Source organism: Lycorma delicatula, chromosome 10 (assembly GCF_047948215.1).
Source record: "Lycorma delicatula isolate Av1 chromosome 10, ASM4794821v1, whole genome shotgun sequence".
Lineage (NCBI taxonomy): Eukaryota > Metazoa > Arthropoda > Insecta > Hemiptera > Fulgoridae > Lycorma > Lycorma delicatula.
In genome coordinates, this window is record NC_134464.1 from 119,099,957 (window position 1) to 119,120,711 (window position 20,755).

The 20,755-nt window shown below is 30.3% G+C and overlaps 1 protein-coding gene across 1 annotated transcript in view; it reads right to left on the reverse strand.

Annotated features, from left to right (window-relative positions):
• The window catches only part of LOC142331470 (uncharacterized), a 36,284-nt gene extending 15,920 nt beyond the window's left edge, over nucleotides 1-20,364 (reverse strand). Inside the window, exon 1 of the mRNA XM_075377406.1 lies at nucleotides 20,225-20,364. The gene's annotated coding sequence lies outside the window, so the exon portion shown is untranslated. The remainder of the gene's footprint in view (nucleotides 1-20,224) is intronic.
• Between the last annotated feature and the right edge of the window lie 391 nt (nucleotides 20,365-20,755).

Sequence of the window (20,755 nt, forward strand, 5' to 3'; positions counted from 1 at the left end):
TACTTTTAGAGATGCACTATTTTTAAACTAGTCAATTCATCTCATGGAACGTTTTTATTTTTGTTTGAGATGAAGTAAAAGGTATATAAACAATTATTCAAGAAAAATTTACTTATTTAAACTTAAAGTAAATCTTAGTTCTCATTGCCACAGTTCTTACAGGTAGATAGATGTTAATTTTTTAATGTTAGCGGAAATGAATAAATAAATATTTTATTTTAATTAGTATAGTGTATTGTGCAGATAAAATCAGAAGTGAGTAGATATGTTACTACAAAGATAAGAAAGGAACTGTCCCACATTTGTCTTTCTCATCAATAATATCATCCTACTTCTATTTTAAAACATAATTTCACAAGATTAATTTTTAGGCAAAATCTAAGTATTTCTACTTAAAATATTCTAATCCTTATAAAAATATGCATCATTTACACTAATCAGATAATTTTTTAAAAGCCACCTTAAAATAACAAAAATAACAGCACGCATTTAATACTTAACATTCATCTATAATAAAATGTTCCCTTGTTCAGATTTGAGGAAGACACAACTGCCATAAAGTGTAGCATAAACAAAGAATTTTCTTCTTTTTTTTAATTTAAATATACTTTTTCCATAAATCAATGAACATATATAATTTAATTTTTTATTGGAAAATGTAAAAGATCAATCAAGTCAATAGAATTTTATTTAAATAAATATATACAACTTAATTTAATATGAAATATTATCTTAAACATAATAATAATTTTTTTTTGCGAAAGGAGGTGGAAATGCATTTACGCACAGAGTGTCAGGCTCCCACTGATGGTATTATTATCCAATCACTATCAGCAGACTACCAACTAAAACCACCCCCCCCCTTTCTACCAGGACTCGATCCGAAACCATTTAACACATTACTTCCAGTTGAGTCCTCCTATACTAGCCTGAGAAGGCGCTACCTAATTTTCAGGACTTGGCATTTCTCCCACCACCACCCCATTCGGTCGCCCTAAAGCATAAGACCAAATGTCTGTGCGACAAACAGCTGCTGAAGCTCAAAACAATTTAGCGACCAGTGTCCTAAACAGCTCCTACAGCTTACCTAACAGTGTGAGCGGACTAAGCACTTAAGTCGGTGGTGCCATACACCACCGACTTAAGTGTCCCAACCGCTCAATTGTCATATATTTACTGAAATGGGTAGGCGCACCCATCAACTACTAAAAATATATATGACAGCCATAAATTAAAATTTACTTTGTCTAGACAGCAATTTGCTGCCACGCCTAGGTCACTGAATGCCAGCAAGTACCTGTCCACCATATTAAAGCGCTTGGAGCCTTAATTGGCTGGTGGTCAGCCAAATATTTCTGGGTTAGCTTCTGACAGCAGTGAGGAAGGAATCTTCCCTTAGGTAAACCACTGAGGTTGAACACAGCAACCGCATCAAGAAACTCCCACACATCCAACAATGCGACTCTCGCCACATTGACTCGTAGCTTGTGAGTGGCCAATTTTCCCCTTGACCTCTAAGTTCCAGGGTGGCCCGGTCTCTGGCCCCTCCCAAGAGTAGGGCAGTCAAACATCAGATGTTCATTTGACTGGACCTCCTCGCAGACACACAGCTCATCAGCTGTCAGGCGGAACCAAAACAGATATTGGTTCAAATTAAGATGGTTGGTGAGCATCTGGGCACCCGTTGCCCTTAAAAACAAACAAGAAGCATACCATACCCCCGATCCTGTATAAACTTGTACAGGGATTTTTCCTTAGTCGTGGTGTCCCATTCCAGCTGCCATGCTTCCATCGCGAGGTTCTGCAGCCTCTTCCGCAGGTGGGAGATGGGCAACTGAAGGAAATTTAATCCGGTGAATTGTGATCATCGTTCCGCTCCGGTACTGGCCCGCCTCGAAACCGCATCCCAAATAACATCGGCCTTCCGGCCTCTTCGGAATCTCCACATGCCTGCCCGAACTTTCACCACTAAATCGTTTGGGAAAGCCTTTCCCAATACGGTGGTAACCTCGTAGGAAGTTGTTTTAAAAACAACTTTTAAACGTTCCAACTCATACAAGACAGAACTCCAACACAATGAAGAAAATGCTGCCTCTATGTCTATAAAAATTGCCAAAACATATTTAGTCAGCGCTTTCCACCTTGGCAAGAGTATTTAAGATGCAATCCTCGGTGCCAACCCCTTTCGTGAAGTCATACTGGCCTCACTGGATTTAGAAAACAGTTCACCTCAATGCTTTCCCAGAGCCGTTCCACAACCAGCCTTTCAAACAACTTGCTGATTACCGGCAAGAGGCTCATAGGCCGATAACTGCCAACCTCACTATGATCCTTTCCTGGTTTTAAGAGCACCCTCACCAAAGCCACTTTCCAACAAGTCGAGAAGCAGCCCAAACTAAGGCACCCTGTGAACAGCCTGCCAATTTTCAGGACTATCCAAGTCACCCTTTCTGGTCGTGAGAATGTTGCCGACGAAACGGGCTACACTCTCCCAGCTGCTCAGGTTACGGAGCATCATCGCAACCACGTTGTGGGGACTCAGTGCTCCGAGATCCGCCTCTAGTGTCCCTCGATCTGCCGCCCACCGAGCACATTTTAAAAAAGTGTGCTCAACGTCGTCCCTTACACTGGGGCAATAGAGACAGTTGGGGGACGGCGCTTTCCGTATGATATGGAGGTAAGCGCGGAAGTACCCGTGACCCGTTAAAAACTAGGCCATGTAGTACTCCACCTCTCCATGCCGCCGCTTCGTCTACTGTCTGACCAGAAAGACAAGCTTTGCTATCCATCGTCCTCTGGTTTCGTAGTCCCATGTCTCTTGCCATGCGAGAAACGTGGGAGTGCGTTCCTCGTTGGCAATGGTCTCCCGGTCTTAGCCTGCCCGTTGCCTCCTGTAGGTCACCTGGCGCTCCTTTGCCAAATAGCAATAGGTATGACGCCGGCGACCTCCAGTACTGCAGGCTCGGAAACCGGCCGATACGCGGAAGCGACTCACAAGGCTGTGGTGCGTTGCATCTGCACGAGCCGCTACCGGTTTCTTGCAGCTCTTAATGCCTGAGCCCACACTTCCGACCCGTATATCAGGATGGAATGCACCGTGGACATCAGCAATCGCCGTCTGCTGGCCTTCGGTCCGCCGACATTCGCCATGAGCTGGCTGAGAGCAGTTACGGCTCTCGCAGCTTTGTCGGCAGCTTTCCGAATCTGCTCAACAAAGCTGAGTTTCCGGTCAATCATCATTCCTAGGTACTTTGCGGCCGGCTTGGTCTCGACAACCTCCATTCCGACCCGCAGGGAGAAAAGGGTGTCAATGGATACAAAAACTAATATGTACATATACGTTAACATAAACAAATCAATAACAAGTTTACATGTATGAAGGTAATAATAAATGCAAGTTATGAATCTGTGCATAACTTAAAAATAATAGTAATAGAATAGTTCAAAACAATTTTAGTAATAATAATTACACTTTAGGCCAAGTTAGAAATAATAACTCAATATCTGAAAAATCCTTAAAATCCCATTCCTTTAATACTTTCCACTCTTTGCCTGGGGACTGCATCCTGTAGTATAGTTTCAGAGCCAATGTAGTAGATTTTTTTTGTTATTAAATTAAATTATAGAGTTAGAATCTGTACTTTCAAAATCAGTAACTTTTTGAAATATGAGTTAATGTTAACTAAACAATTCTTCCTATTACCTTAACAAGACTGATATACTAATTTATTATCTTATACTGAAATTAACTTCGGCTAAACTTCGTAATACTTTGTAATATTGCATTATTATTATTATTATTATTATTATTATTATTATATATATATATATATATTTATATATACATATAATTTTTAATTCAGCTAAAACTATGTTGTATGAATTTAAAATCATAGTAGTTATAAAGGTGAGATTGACCTTCAGTTAACCTTAAGGAAGTTGCAATGTCTAGGGTTATTACTGCATTCTGAAAACCAGTTAGGCCAACTCGTTATTACATCTCTGAACATATCAGAACATAAGTTTATCAAAATTTATATCAATACAAATCAATGTATAATTTTTTTTAAATATAAAATTAATATTGAGTGTTATTTACATTAGCACTAAGTTTGTAAATATACTGGATGGTATTCTAGAGGTCTTAGGATTGATTCCCAACATAGATTTACTGTCTCATTAGCCGATCAGCAAATCTTCAAAAATATCAAGTACAACATATTTATCACGTAGACATATGTTTTTAAATCGAATTCTTACTGAAGTAAAGAACAAAAATTAAATCAAACACATTGACATAGGAAAATACTTACAATTTAAAAGAATACAAATTATTGAATAGAATAATGCTATATCAAAATCAATCTTAAAAGAAGTACCTTGTATAATTTATTTAATTGTATGACCAGTAGCATTTTTTTTTACAAAATTATAGAAAATTTGACTTCCAATAATTCAATATTACAATCTATTATTACTAAATTATGTCAACCAATTTATCAAAACTCTATTAATAATTAAAAAAGAAGGAAAAAAATATATACTATTATCTTTTTATAGCCTTTTCTAACCTGCAGACAGGATTCTCTAGTCTGGAAATGGCTACAGGAAATCACAAAATTATATCTTAAAATTTTATTTAAAATTGGCATTCATCCATTTCATTCATAAATATAAATAGACAAAAGGTTTTACATCTCATTTATGAAAATTAAAGAGCGATGGAAAACAACTGAAATAAACTTGTCAATATTTAACATTCAAAAACTATTAACAGAAATAAAGGAAACTCTAAATATAGATATTTACTTTGACTTTTTCAAAGTTATCATAAACAGGTTCACAGCAAGTAGTAAAGATTTTTTGACTAAAAAATAAAATGTATTGTATTATAGCTCAAGCAGACAGAAATCTTAGTTAAAAACAGCTTAGATCACTATGATCTACCGATTGGATTGGTCACCACTCATAAAACATATTCTTTGTATAGAACTGGATAAGATAAAAATTTACCTTAAGAAAGACAGAAGTAGTATAAAATATTAATCATCTTAGAACCAGAAAGGAGATATTCAAACTAGAAACTGAGACTATTTTGAACTGGAAAAGAGGAATACCATAGGATTAATGAGAGAAATATTTTTGATAGTGGCGTTTCATGCTCTTTTTCTTGAAATGTAGTTTTATTTATCGAATCCTACATAAAGTGTTTGTATTACAATATGGTGAAGTTCAACTGTGGACTCTAAATGGTTTAAATTGTTTTTAAGCTTATATTTCAGTTTTTCTGCTTAGATTGACTAAACTGATACTGTATAGTTTTTATCAAAATATTCATCAAACTTAACTGTGGAAGTGATAGCAGAGGCTAACTGTCAGATTTATGAGTTTGTCTTTTTAATTTTTCCATATCAGTATAGCACCAGTCAATTTGTTTTTTCAAATCTACATTTACTCTATGAATCTTTATACATTTTATGAAAATTGGTATAACTGTTCTCATTAATTTCCTTCTGGTGTAGTGTCATATAATCATTAAAAATATTATAAATGTTATTTTACACTTTTTTCCCCACTCTTTTTTATGGTTGTCATATGCATAAACGACATACAGCACCAGTTAGCTTTCTCTGAGTACAATGATGTACACTACACAGGCAGTAAGTGTAGTGAAAATTATGAAGGTGTCACATAAAGAGCTGAATATCAATAGCATTTGATGAACCTAATGCTGATATGCAATTATGTATTTAATTCAATGAAGAAGGACATGGAAAACTACTTCAATCCTCACTTTTCCCACTAACCTTGGTATGAAGTGCTCGTTATTCTTAAAGATAACCCTCTCATTTTCAGGAGTATCTTGTGAATCATGTCAGGCTCCCTACAACCTTTATGATTATGATACTTAACGTATACATATATATATTTAAATTATTTAAATGTAAACAGAGTACACCTTTTAAAAAATAAGAAATAGATTAAAAAAATTTATAATTGAAAAAAAAAAGATGAAAGCTGGAATAAACTTGAACATTAATTTGTTCTTTTACATTATCTATCTGTCTTTCTTGTGGCTGTGATACATAATTCACTTTCCTTAGAAGAGATGATATTGATGAAAATCAATACCCCATGTAAGGTTCTTTGCAGCAGCTACTGTAATGGTACTTAACATATATATGTGAATTATTAGTGTTTAATTATAAAACTAAGATAAGATAAATCAAATATATTGAAAAGTATCATTGTTTCTCAGTTATCAGAATTTCCTCATTTCATATGCTTTCACACAGTTGTACAGTTCAGGATACAATTATGATTTCTCATTTTGTTCAAAGATTGTAAACTTTGCCTGAAATATGCTATATAAAAATATCATATATTATATATATATATATATATAAATTTTCTCCATATTTATGAATTTTTAAACGAGTTAATTCATGTGTATGCAATGAATACTACTTTAGGGGAATCCTATCACTAAAATGTTACTCTGAACCACATTTTACTAACAGTTCTTACAATCTTGGTAAATATTTCACTTTTAAATAAGATCAAATTTGAATTCAATGGAATTTTTATTATCCTGGCTATAGTGATATTTGCTGCTGTAGCTGTGTAGCTAGGAATGTACATAAATTGGTCAAAAAAAACCTAAAAAAATAGGTACTTTTTTTTAAGTTTTGTGCCTTAAGGAGACAATAAAAAAATAAATTTAAATAGATTGTAAATAATCTGTGAAAGGTTTTTATTCCTCTGCCTCCAAAATCAAAATATCTATTTTTCTTAGACAGCCATTGTGCTTAAATATGTTTGTATGTATCTGATCTTATAACTCTGAACCCCATTACCAATTTTCTTTAAACTACTTCTTATAATATTTTCATAATCTTATTTTAGTGTTTTGGCTAAAATAAGATTTCAAATAGTGGAGCACATTAGCAAAAAGATTTTCTTACAAACATAGAAGCTCTTTTATCATAATCACAAATTACCAAAAATTTTTATTTAATATTCATCTTCTTCCCAAAAAATGACTAAATCTATTTATCTATTTTTAGCTATATCTTGTTTCAGAAATAAACGTTAACGAGAGTTTTGTGCATCTACATCCTTTATGTCAATAGACCTACAAAACATTATAAAAACTTTTTGCCCATTCCACTCGTGGTGTCAACAAAAATTATTTTTTTAATGTAAAATATCTGTTTATTTTAAATTTAAATCCATCTAGCAAGTTGCATTTAGAATGTAAAAATCTTAATTTTTTAGTATTTCTTGAAAAAAATTAACCAAAAATTTTCACCCCTTTGTTAGAAAATTACCACTTTGTTTTTTATTTAGAATTATATCTATATATTTGTATCTTTTAAACAATTTTTAAAAGTTCTTTTTTAGAATGTGTCACCAGTCGGGGATTATTTTCTTAAAAATTAATTTTATCATAATGCTTCCCCTTTGGTATGGAAAAAAATTCCCCTTCAAAACAAGAAAAAAGGTTTTTGCAATTTCAAATTTTTAATGCTCAAAATGTATTTTTTAAACAATAAACTTACTAAAATAACTTAATATCCCTCCCCTGGTGAGGTACTCCCAAATATTTTTTTTAAATTTAAAAAGTTTTTTAATTTTGATTTTTATCTATTTAAAATCAATGTTAGTGAATATTTCAATCATTAAAAAAAGCTCGCTGATGAATGAGCCCCAAATTTTCAAGAGTTGAAACATATTTTTCAAAATTGAGATGCTAATATATTAATAAACATTTTGTTTTATTGCTTTATTCTGTTAAGCATCTTGGCTTCAAAAATTAAAATTAAAGAATATAAATATAATCAAACAATTAAATTTATATTTAACTATGGGAAAGAAAAAATAATTATTAAGATTTACAATTTTTTTAAATAATAAAAAATTAATTTTTAATAAATAAAAATTTTCTATTACTTTAAGCAATTCATTTCTGACTTTTTTACATTCCACATTGTAATACTTTCAAAGGATTAAGTGATACATACTGTTAGGTGTTCAACTTAATGAATTTCTACAGATCAAACTGATGACAGTGTTGTATTATCAAGTTTAGAAGGTCTAAAACATGACTTCCGGTAATGCCCATCAGACCTTGGAACGAAGGGGGTGGTATGACAACCGGTATTGTCACAAGAAGGGAAGTCTTCCCCTATGGTCGGGATCTATCTTTATTTATTTATCCACTGAATAAACTGCTCACTGATGCCCAATTACAAATATACTTTTTTACTTCCTTGTACAAAATAAAGGAAGTATAGTGATCGCAAAAAATTTTGGTTTTAATAAAATTTTAATTAATGAAATATTTGGATCTTACAAGGGGAAGGCACATCGGTCAAATAATGTGAAAAATGTCAAGCCTGACCAGGATTTAAATTAAACCTGATCAGGCATTCTTGTCTTTCATCTGAAAGGCAAGAATGCTATGCCCTGGATCTGGAGGTCAACTTTAAACAGTTAATGTCAATGTAATGCAAAACATTTAATATGTATTGAAAATAAAATGGTTTAATTGAAGGAAATTTTACTTGTTAAATAATTAATTCTTTGAATTAGAGTACTTAGAAAGAAATAATATTTTCATAATAAAATTTCTCCATGAAAAAAGGTTACACAAGGAAAACAACAACATTAAATATAAGTTGAATACAACAAGCAGTAATTCGAGGAACCAGTTTTCAATATTTCTTAAAGTATTTTTACAGTATACTTCCGCGCTTCTAAGAAATAATAAACATTTATATTACATAATATGTAGATGTATACTACATTGTTATTAAAGTTATATTTAGATAAAATTAACAAAATTCTTTTTTTACTTTTCATGTATAAACTGTAATTATACCAAGAAAAGAATAAATTCTTATTTATTATTTTAAAAGCATATTTTTTATTTTTTCAGCTAAATAATAAATTATTAAGAGTTTATCATTTTTATATAATAATAAAAAATCTGAAAGATAATGCAATAATTAATAATTTATAACAATCATAACATTTTACATTTAATATTATTTACTTTTTTTAAGCATTATAAATACAGGTCCTAACAATACTAATTATTATTATCATTTGCTGCCTTTTTGACCATGATAGTTAGTCATAAGAATTATTTAAGAGTATAAACCTTCGATACAACCAAATCATACAATATTAATAAAGTATGAGAACCTTTAAATACCTTTTCAGTAGTTAGACACACAAAAGTTGTCCCAAAAATAATCCACTGTTCATTAGGATTCAATGAAAATTTGTTTGTATACCATAAATCAAGTTTATAAGCCTTCAATGTAATCCCCTCCCACATGCAATGGGGTGACTGCCAACTGTCTAGAAGCTTGATGATGATTTTTGTTTAGGTGTAAAATTTCCTGGGTCACAGCAGCTGATAACTCCAACTACTAAAACGAATTCCTAGGAGTGGTTCTTTCAGCTTTGGAAAGATTGAAATCCAATGACTCAAATCAGGGCTGTATGGTAGATAGTGAAACATTTCCCAAGTATAATAGATGAAAATAACAATGACAGAACTTGCAATATGGGAGTGCATTGTCATTCAAATTTGACCCACCTCTGGACGTTAGTTTGGAACACTCATCACAAAACCTTCCAAATGAGATTTCTGTAGAAAGTAGTAGTCACACTAACGCCATCTGATAGTCTGTTCTGAGCGATAATACCATCTTTATTGTAAGCAAAAACCATCATTTGCTTCACTTTTGATTGCATGCAACAACATTTATTTTGTCTCAGGGAGTGTTGACTCTTCCAAACACTGACTTGTGACTTCACTTCAGTTTCAAAATTACATACCCATGATTCATCATCAGCAATTCTTCAATTCAAGAATTGTTCACCTTTCCTTTCATAATGTGTAAGCAGTTCATATGCAATTTTGAAATGTGTCGCTTTTTGTTGCTCATTCAGTTGGTGCAGTATATATCTCATTGCGACCTTACTTTTGTGCAAATGTTTCATAAGACTGCAGTTTGCTGTAGTTTTTTGTATTCTGGTTTAATTTTCAATTTATCATGCAAGAAATCACACAAGAGTCGATGTTTTTTTTGTCTATAGCAGCCACAGCATAGCTTATCTCTGTACTCCTGTTGCCCTCCCTAAACTTTTTATGCCAAGCTGTACGGTGCTTCAGTTTACATCATCATCACTACACACTTCCCCTAACAACTGATAAATTATTGATACAGTATTGTTACTTATAGTGTTGATTTTGATGTATTTGCACTGCTCAAATTACGTTATGTACCCAAGTTTATTTCTTCCCTGTCTTCGGACCATTATGCTCTTAATAAACCCCGAACTACTTATACAGCCTGCTCCGTGACACTTCAGGATTCACACTGCCGGTTGCAGCAAGTCATTTTGTAAATTTGTTTTTGTGCACATATGCAGAATGCATTACTTTTGGGGTAACCTGTAGAAAAATAAAATCTAGCAAATGCTCCCTGCCTTGAAACAATGTACTTTATGGTATCAGAGCTATATACTTCTAATTCCCTGTAGGGAGTACTCAAAGATTTAAAACATAAAGTCTAAGGTTGTGATATAATATTTTAAAGGGAATTAAAAAACAAATTTTTTACATAAAAATGTGTCAAGGTACATCAATCCTAACCAATATGGTCATTTAATATTTTTCATAGCTACTTTCAAAAGTGGTCTACAGTACCTCATAAATAACTACCAACTGTATAATACTAAAAAATATAAAATTTAGTAAATGCTATTAGCACAAAATAATTTATTTTTTGGTTATGAAACCACAATTTGGGGTATACTGTAAAACCTACCAGCTTATGTTACAAATTTTTTTAACATTGTTTACATGATTAGGTTTTTATGACTTTTCCTAAGCTTTATTGAAGTCTATAAAAGTTATATTTTTTTAAAAAAGGAAAGTAATGGTTTTTATAACTTAGAATAAATTTAATTACATGTCTGGATGTAATTAAATTGTATATTAGTAAAACTTGTCTCAGACATAAATAGCGAATACTTAAAAAAAAAAATGCATTCCACAAGGTTAAACCCATTTTATAATATGAGCATATAAAAAATAAACTACTATTATTATTACAACTTAATATATAATAGTTTTTTTTCTTTTTTTTTAAATAAAACAATTGCAAAGGAAATGAACATAATTTATATATAAATCAAGTGTACTCATATATATATATATATATATATATATATATAAGGGGTTTTCTGAAAAATAATTTCCATGAAATTTAAAAGTGATTTCTATAATTATAAGTGCTATTCATTATTTTTAAGTTATATAATATGCCGGCCTCCATAGCGCGAGTGGTAGCGTCTCTGCCTTTCATCCAGAGGTCCCGGGTTAGTATCCCAGTCAGGCATGGCATTTTCACACACTCCTCAAATCATTCATCTCATCCTCTGAAACAATACCTAACGATGGTCCCAAAGGTTAAAAAAAAAAGTATATATATATATATATATATAAAATAATAACTTAACTCTATTCTTTGGTTAGACAAATATAAAAAAAACTAAATAAGTTAGAAAATTATTCAAAAGAATAGAAAATTTTCTAATGCAATTTATTAGGTCAACAACCAAAACAAACAAAATAACAAAAACAAAAGCAGAAAACCATGACATTTCGTCCAAGATGTAAGACTTTATAAAAGGTTTATAAAGACAAACCACAAATCAATCATTTGTTATTTTGTTAGTTTGGTTGTTGACCTAATGAACTGCATTAGAAAATTTTCTATTAATTTGTATAATTTTCTAACTTATTTAGTTTATATATATATATATATATATATATATATGACTTATATATATATATATATATATATATATATATATATATAAAAATAACAAATAACACCTAATAAAAATCACTTTTAAACTGCATAGAAATTATTCTTCAGAAAACCTTTTGGAACTAATTAGCATCTTCCTCATTGGGGTTACCAGTAACATTATTGTTGATGGTTCCTGTCTTAGAAAAGTTATGTATTTAATAGAATAATAATATTTACAACCAACATCATATTAGATCATATATTATTTTGTTTGTATAAGATTAAAGATTTTCTGTGTTTATAAATACCATACTGTTCAAAATTTGTATGATTTATTTTATGTAATGTGTGTCCTATTATTATGAAATGATTTGAAAAGGTTAAGTTTGTTTGCCATTTATAGTTCCAGAATATATTTCTTTAAATGTGAGTGAATGTATGTTGATTCTGTTTGATGTAGTATAGTGGGCAATCATTAAAGTTCAAATTTTGTATTTCTGGGTCATCGTGCGCATCAGTTTAGGTTTAATTTCCACTGTATGATCTTGTATATATTGCTTTGAAAGTGACAATAATCTTCTCTCCTGAAAATTCTGACTTTCTTATATGACTATATGTTGAAGTATGTAGCTAGCTGTTATGTTCTTCTCGTAAACTACAAGGTTTTGATTTTTTTTTGGTAGCATGTTGTGTAGAGTCTTTAACCTAAGTCAGATGTTTTAATGTATCAAATTTTTCAGTATGATTTTTTATTGGCTGACAAAGATATGTTTATTAGGTAAAGTAACTAGTGCTGTGTGCTGTGAAGAGTTAGATGTGTCATGGGTAAATGCAGCAACTACAGAAGGGTTTTGTTTTTGTATTTTCAAATTATTTGGAAGTATGATAAGCAACTATTTGTTATCTATGGTGAGTTTAAAGATTAACTGATGTGTTACAACATTTAGTGAAATTTATATGGAAGTGTAATTTATTGATGGAAGAGGTGAGGAATGTACTCAAACCTCATTCCTTAGTTTACTCTTATATTGTACAGGATTATTATATCTTCAATGCGGTGATGCCAATATAATATTTTGCTGATATGTCTCTCAATGTATAAAATGTGATAATAAAGTAATAAATATTCTAAAAATATAATTAAGAAATTTACAAATCCATTAAATTTGACCAAAAAAAAAGGTTATTAATTAATACTGATTAAGCATATTACTAGATATATTAAAGAGGTTCGTAACCTCTTTAAGACAGACACTGCTGACACAGTATTTTTTAAATTAACTGAAGAATGTTATCAGTAACTTAACTAAAAAAGATAAACAGTTAATTATTTTTGAAAGATCCCTTTAGAAGAAAAAACAGTTTTTATGTAATTTGGCAGTGATTAATTTATAATTGTAAACATATATATATTTACAACTATCTACTGTGTTTCCTAAGTCCTTACTAACTCCAAATAAAATTATATTAAAAATCTCCACATATTACAACTACCTGACTTGGAGCATATATTTTAGGAGGAATTTTGTATTGCCAATCTCTTTCTAAATGGGAAACTACATGATTTAGATTGTCTTGATAAGACAAACATAGATGGATAAATGTTTCATATTTATTGTTTCTTTACTTTATTCTATATTTATGTTTATTATTGAATTTTTTATTCTTCATTATGTTTATTATTTATATTTGTTTATTATCACTGAATTACATAAATATTATAAATAAGAACATGAAATTCATTTTGGAAACTAAAAATAATGATAAAATTAATTCTTGATATAAAAATTCATAAAAAACCAAATCAATAAAAATATAAGCCAAGCCAACTCTTTCAATTTTAGAAATCCAACCATTACAGATATAACCGTGCATTCAGATTCACAAAAATGGCACTGTTCAACAGTTTGATAAACAGATCATACTGTTGAATGATCTGTTTATCATGATGATAATCTACATTATTCGTTCTCAAAGTGGGCGATAACACCTCCTTTTGGGTGCTGGAGCCTTCAGGGGGGGCAGTAGAAGCCCACAGAAAATTGGGGGTATTGTGGCAGTCCAATGGCTGTTAAAAAGAGGCAAAAATTATGTTTTCCTGATATTTCAAACTAAAATGTAAGTTTCAACTCAAAAATAGGATATGCGATGTTTAAAAACAATAATTGCAATTGCTGTTTTTAAGAATGCATCTTAAAAACAGCAACTGCAATTATTATTTAACAGATGGTAAGTTTCAAAATTTTGGGGGCACACTAGAAAATTTTTGATTCTCAATGAGGATGGTGGGTGAAAAGGTTTGAGAATCAATGATCTACATTATGGATAATTAGATAATCTCTTCTCCCCTTAAAATTGAAAATGTTCAAGAAGAATTATGTGCAATTAAAATGAATATTCATACCCTACTCAAAATAAACACAAAAACAAAATAAATAAACCAAGATATAACAAATTTCAAAATAGAAAATGTGTAGTTACAGCATACACAAATAAGTCAACAATTGTAATTTGTAGTATGACTTGTCTGCCACACAAATAGTAATATCTATATCCTTCATTTGAAAAGCTTTGTTTCTACAACAAAATATCAATTAGTCGTATATAAAATAACATGTGAGAATTGTAACAGTTTTTATATTGGTCAAACAAGAAGAGCATTTATTAAAGTATTTTAAGAAACATTTATCTAATAATAAAATTATAAAATTACTTCTTATTATGTACGAAAAACATATTATATTAATTTCCCTAAAAATGTTACATTTCTTTATATTTATAAAAAAAATACATATATATATATATATATATATGTTTTTAAATGTACAGTACTTATTTATTTAATTTTTATATTCAACGACCTAAGATTTATGAAATCTTCTAATGAATTCCAAAAACAAAATCGCACGATAGATAGAAAATAAGCAATCATAATTATCCGTTATTCATGATTTGGACACAATAACACGTGTGAATTTCAAACAGGAAATTAAATTTTTGTTGATTTGGTTTAATGTATGAATGAACTTATGCCAAAAAAAGTGCAAATTGCAAAATTTTTTACTACTGGTCAACTTTTTGTCGTAATTTAATGAAATAAGAAACAAATAAATTTACTTGTATTACATAAATATTTATTTAGGAAATTGTTCTTGAATGAATCACGAAAATGGAGGTTTAAATTAAATTTTTTAAATGGGTTGTAATTTCAAAATGTATTTCAATCAGTATTTTTAGCAAATTTATTAAAAATGACTAAATTAAAGAAAATTTTATAAGATTAAAAAAAAGATTTCGATACTTTTTTACACATAACATTTTTTTTTTTTTTAATATTTTCAAATATAACACATTGCTCTTTCTTCTCCCCTAAGATTAACAGCGTTTTCGATTGCTCAGTCTAGTCCCAGATTCCCAAAAAATTTTTAAAAATGAACATGTATGCCATTTATCATTGCGCTATTTTTTTTTCTTTTATTTTTTTATTAAAATATACAGAGTATAATCGTAGACTAACCATTTTCATTATGTGCTAGTATAGCACATAATTCTTAATCATAATTCTTAATCAGTATGATTAAGAAGAGTAATTTATGCAGTTACGGACTCAACTCTGAATTTTATGAAATTTGGAATACACCTTATTTAGGACCTAAGTAATTCGTTACAATTGAAATTATAAAGTTTGATGAAACAGGGGCTTAAACCACTAAAAGCCCTTTTTCTGTCAAAGCGTTATTTGTTTCCGCCATGTTTTCTACTATAAGCTTACCATTAATAATTTCTCTGTCTATTAAAAACTTTGCAGCGACAATATTTATTGAGCTGTGTTGTATGCTCGTCTCTGTATTACGGTATAGGCTGGATTTAAAAGTTGCGTACTGCAAATGAGTTCATCAGAGTGTTTAAATTTTATGTGACAATTTAAACTTTATGTGAAAATGAATTGCTGAAAAGTCTAATTACCGTCAAAAAATAAGTGACCTAAAGAAAAATGACATTACGGTTTGTTTTCTTCAATTAGTGGGAAACAACAAGATGAACATTTATCAAAATGTTTAAAAAGTAAAGATGTTCTACGAAGGTTGAAAACAAAAATCCTCATAAGTGTGTTTGAAAATATAATTTTGCTCATGAAGGAAAGCATTTCCTAATAGATTTGTTTAAAATTTCGGAATAATACAGCAAAGAATTGTTGAAAACATGGACTTTGCTGAAAGACGAGGCGCTCATCATCACCGTCCTCACAAAATAGAACAGAATATTTGGATCTTAAGATTTTTTTAAATAATCATTTGCTAGTAATCCCTCATACAGAATCTCACTACGGGTTGAAAAAATCGAAAAGAAAATATTTTGAAAATCTGCGACTTGATATAATTAACTCAACTTTTCAAATCACTTCAAAAGTAGTAAATTGAAACAACGGGAAAGAATTTTAAAATGAAAAGCCATTCCTATTACAAGTATTTTTAAATATTAGGCTATTCTTTTAAACTTCCAAAAAGTGATGTTAGTGATTTTTACTCAAAAATTACTGTCTTGTTAGAAAATGATCAACTGAATCCTTTAAAAGCACAATATTACATTTATCTTAAACTTTACACGATTGAATTTAAAAAAATGTGTATTGCTTCTTCCCAAGAACGGTGACAAGAATAATATTTTGGTGTTAGAGTTTGATTTCGCTCAAAATCTTCCACTACCACGACTTAACTGTACTAGCCAATTTTACAAAATATTATTGTGGATGTTTGTGTTCAATGTTTATAATCATAATGACAGAAGTAGTAAATTTTACTACTAGATGAAGATAAAATTGACAAAAAGCATGATAATTAGCAGATCAACCAAAAGGCAACGATTAGTACTGGGGAAATAAAGTTGAGTAAGTGGCATCCTTCAAGTACCTGGGGTGCATCATTAAGGAAGATATGAAGTGTGATTAGAAAGTTAAAGTACGAATTGCTAGAGCAAAGGAAGCATTAAGCAGAATGAGGAGAGTGCTATGGAGCAAACTAGATCTGCGACTAAGGAAAAAACTTGCGAAATGTTTTGTTTTGAGTGTGAACGTTTATGGGGCAGAGATATGGACTATTAGGAAGGGAGAGGAGAAACGATTGGAGGGCTTTGAAATATGGGTTTGGAGGAGAATGGAAAAGATCAGCTGGAAGGAGAGGGTTCGGAATGAGGAGGGCTTCGTGGAGTAGGAGACGAAAGTGTGATTATTGAAATAACAAAAAGAAGAAAATGCAGTTGGTTGGGACACTGGCTGAGAGGTGACTGCCTGTTGGTGACGGCATTGGAAGGATTTGTAACGAGGAGGAAAGCAAGAGATCGGAGACGAATGAAAATTATAGACAACATAAAAAGGGAAGGAAGTTACTATAAAATTAAACGGATGGCACAAAATCGAGCAGAATGGAGGCGGCCATGTGAAAACCTGCCTTTGGGCAGAACACTTATTATTTTATTACTACACTATGAACATGAATCAAAAAAAGGTGTAAATGCAATGTGTTCAATATTACTTGATTTTATAACGGAATCCTTGTATCCAATAGTTAAATCCATTATTTTTTTATCTGATGCGGCTGGGGGACAAGATAAAATTATGATTATGTCAAAATTTTGTAGTCGGTTTGAATTTACTAAAAAGATAACAGTAACCCATATGTTTCCTGTACGAGGCCATAGCTACAGCCAAGGTGACCGAAACCTTGGCACGTATACCAAAAAAAATTACAGAAGATAAAAATATTTAATCCCGAAAAATACATTGATATTTTTTAAAAATTCCCTATTGATCCAGAATCATTTAACGTTAAGCATGGAAGCCCCATTATCAAAAATATATCATCTGATCTCAAAAAAACATTTTTTTATGAAACCGAAAACTAAAATTGATACTTTCTTAATTCATAAATATGTAAAAATTGTGTATACTACTCATGGAACATACTGACACACAAGACATAATAATCTGTTGTGAGACCTATACCATTTCAATTTCTTAAATCCCGCGATGTAAATGATAAAATAAATTTTGAGCCAAATGCTCGAGGAACACTTTAGAAAGCAAAAATAAAAAATATTAGATCATTTATGTGTTTTTGTCTATGAATAAAACTACATTTTATGAATATATAATCAATTCATAATATTTTAAATCCTGATAAGAACATTTCTAATGATTGTATTGAGAACGGTGTTAAAAGAAATTATAAATATAGTTATTTTTCAATTTTATAAATATGTAATAATGAGTTAGATGTTTATTTTCAAGTTTTTTATAAGGAGTCAATAAATAATGATGTAAAAATATGTCCAAGCGTTATTTTGATCACTGAACATCACTTTGATGGAAAAAGAGGCCCTGTGGAAAGTTTTTTAAAATCCATAAATATTACTTCAACTGAGGGAAATTAATTCTATTAGATATTTTACAAAATAACAGGTACAAGTATTGATAAACTAAAGAGATAGCTTATATATTGTAAGAAATAAATTTATAAATTGACAGTAAAATTTTGTTGATATTTTCTCAGAACAAGACTTTTGCACATAGGCCGTTCTTCTATGAAACTCCTCAATTATACGATGGAAACGCCTTTCACCAGAGTTATGTCCCTCTAAGTTACATAGTACCAAAAATTTCGTTATTTTGCATTATATACGTGTAATATATACATTATTTGCCGAAAAAATATTTGGTTTCAGTTAAATTTAGTTAAGACTAAGGTTAAATTTGCTAAGTTTAAGTTCGATTAAGTTGAGAGAAGTCTTGAATTGCGACTTCATCAAATAAATGACGGTAAGTTTCTGTGAAATTTATAAATTACTTATAAACTAAATTACTTTAGATTAAGGTTAGGTTAGGTAACCTAACCTTAATCTAAATAAATTCAAGTTTATCTTAATCAATTTACTTAGGGATAAATAATGTATATTACACGTTTACTAAAATCCACACTTTAAGCCCAACCTAAATTAATTTTTTCTTAAGCGAATCTAATCTCATTTTTAACCTACCCGTAATCTCACTGAAACGAAATTATTTCGTCAGAAAATAATGAACAATACATTTTATATAAGCTGAATTGCGAAATTTTCCTGAGGATTACGGATGAAATTCGTTTCCGACGAATAATTTCAATCGTAACGAATAACTTAGGTCGTAAATAAGGTATAATCTCATCAAAATCACAAATGTAACTGTATATAACTACCTTAAGAAGAGCTGAATTTATCCTGCATTTATTTTTTTATCCCGTGGGAACCGAATAAAAAAATGTTCCCATGGTCTTCCTTGATCCGTCCACACAAATGCTGAAGCGGTTATTTTTTTTTAATCTATTAAATAACAACCTATTTATTCCTAGCGTGATTTACAGAAAGATTTACCTGACATATCACATCACAATATGATCTTCATAAATAATTCATAATTATGAACCTGCTGGAATAAAATATTTGAATCGTATATTTACTCGTATATTAGTTTGTCATCTCCAATTTTTATTATACTTGTGTATACATTGTTTAAAATCGACGTTTCCATATCGATAATTAAAGAAATTCGTTCATTATTTAAAGTTGACCGCGAAGTTATCTAATAATTTTGTGTTCAAAACCGGTTTACGACACGTGGTGAGAAACAAGTGTACTAAAAAAACCTTCCTTTCTAATGACCATAATAAAAGATAGAAATAGATAAACAAATAACTAATCTATTTTTGTACACAAAGAATGGAATGTAATGAGAATGGATAAAAGTTCTTCCCCTTTTATAATATTAATTATCTTCTTTTCTTTCTGTTTAAAAAAAGGAGAGATAAAAAGGAGATAATTACTTTTAAACAAAAAAACGTTAAAATTATGATTTTTTTTTAAATTTTAATACTTTTAACTACAACGATAATATTGGTACAACTTCTAAATCGTCGTGAATCATTGCTGGCCCGCCGAAGGGCAATCACAGTTCTCTTTTTTCCACTTACTTGGTGAAAACTACATTAAAATTTCTGCAAGAGATATGTAACCGATTCAACGCAGCGATATCAGAGCAAAACGACAACATATTTTACTTAGGCTTAAAATATATCATAACTCGAGAATTCTCCGACGTTAACTTTAGTTTTACCCGATGTCTTAAAAGATGTTATGTTAGAAAAATTTTGCTTTAACCACTAATTTCATTTTAATAATTTTATTTTGACTTAAAATTATATTATTTGTTTTATCTAAATTTGAGGAGAACTCTCAATAATCCACGGTTTCCAAATATCTATTTAATTTAATCAAATAATATTATTTAACAAGTAATTTTATAAAAAAAAGATCTTTTTAATAAAAATAAATTAAATAAAATTATGATATTACTTTACCTTATATTAATATTAAAGTACCGGTTTGTCCCTTTTGAATTTATTTATATATCTGAAATCCAAAGAGTTGATTGAACACAATTGCTATCAACACCTTCCTAAGTAAACTGTTACACGTGTTATCAAGCACTGAAGTATAAGTGGTCTTACTACTGCCAGTATAAATATAATGGAGGGAGCTAAATCAGAATAAGCAGTGGTAGGAGAACTAACCGGCGGCCAAGGTCATTGTGTTGCGAATGAGGAAAACCCATTTGTTATGGAAGAACAGCTATGCAAAATCTTAAGGAAATTTTGCCGGTAAGACGAATTTCAGGTTCAATCCACAAAATGTACAGTTTTTATTTTTTTAACTTCCTTTATTTTTTTTGGTCTATTAATTTTCAGGATAAAAATACTTAAACGATAAAGTTTTGTTAATTTAACCAGTAAAAAAAAAAGGATTCTACTTTTTTGTTACATATGTTGAACGGTTCATTCACCCCGGGGAATAACATTTGTACCTTCAAATTGAAATACATTACAAATATT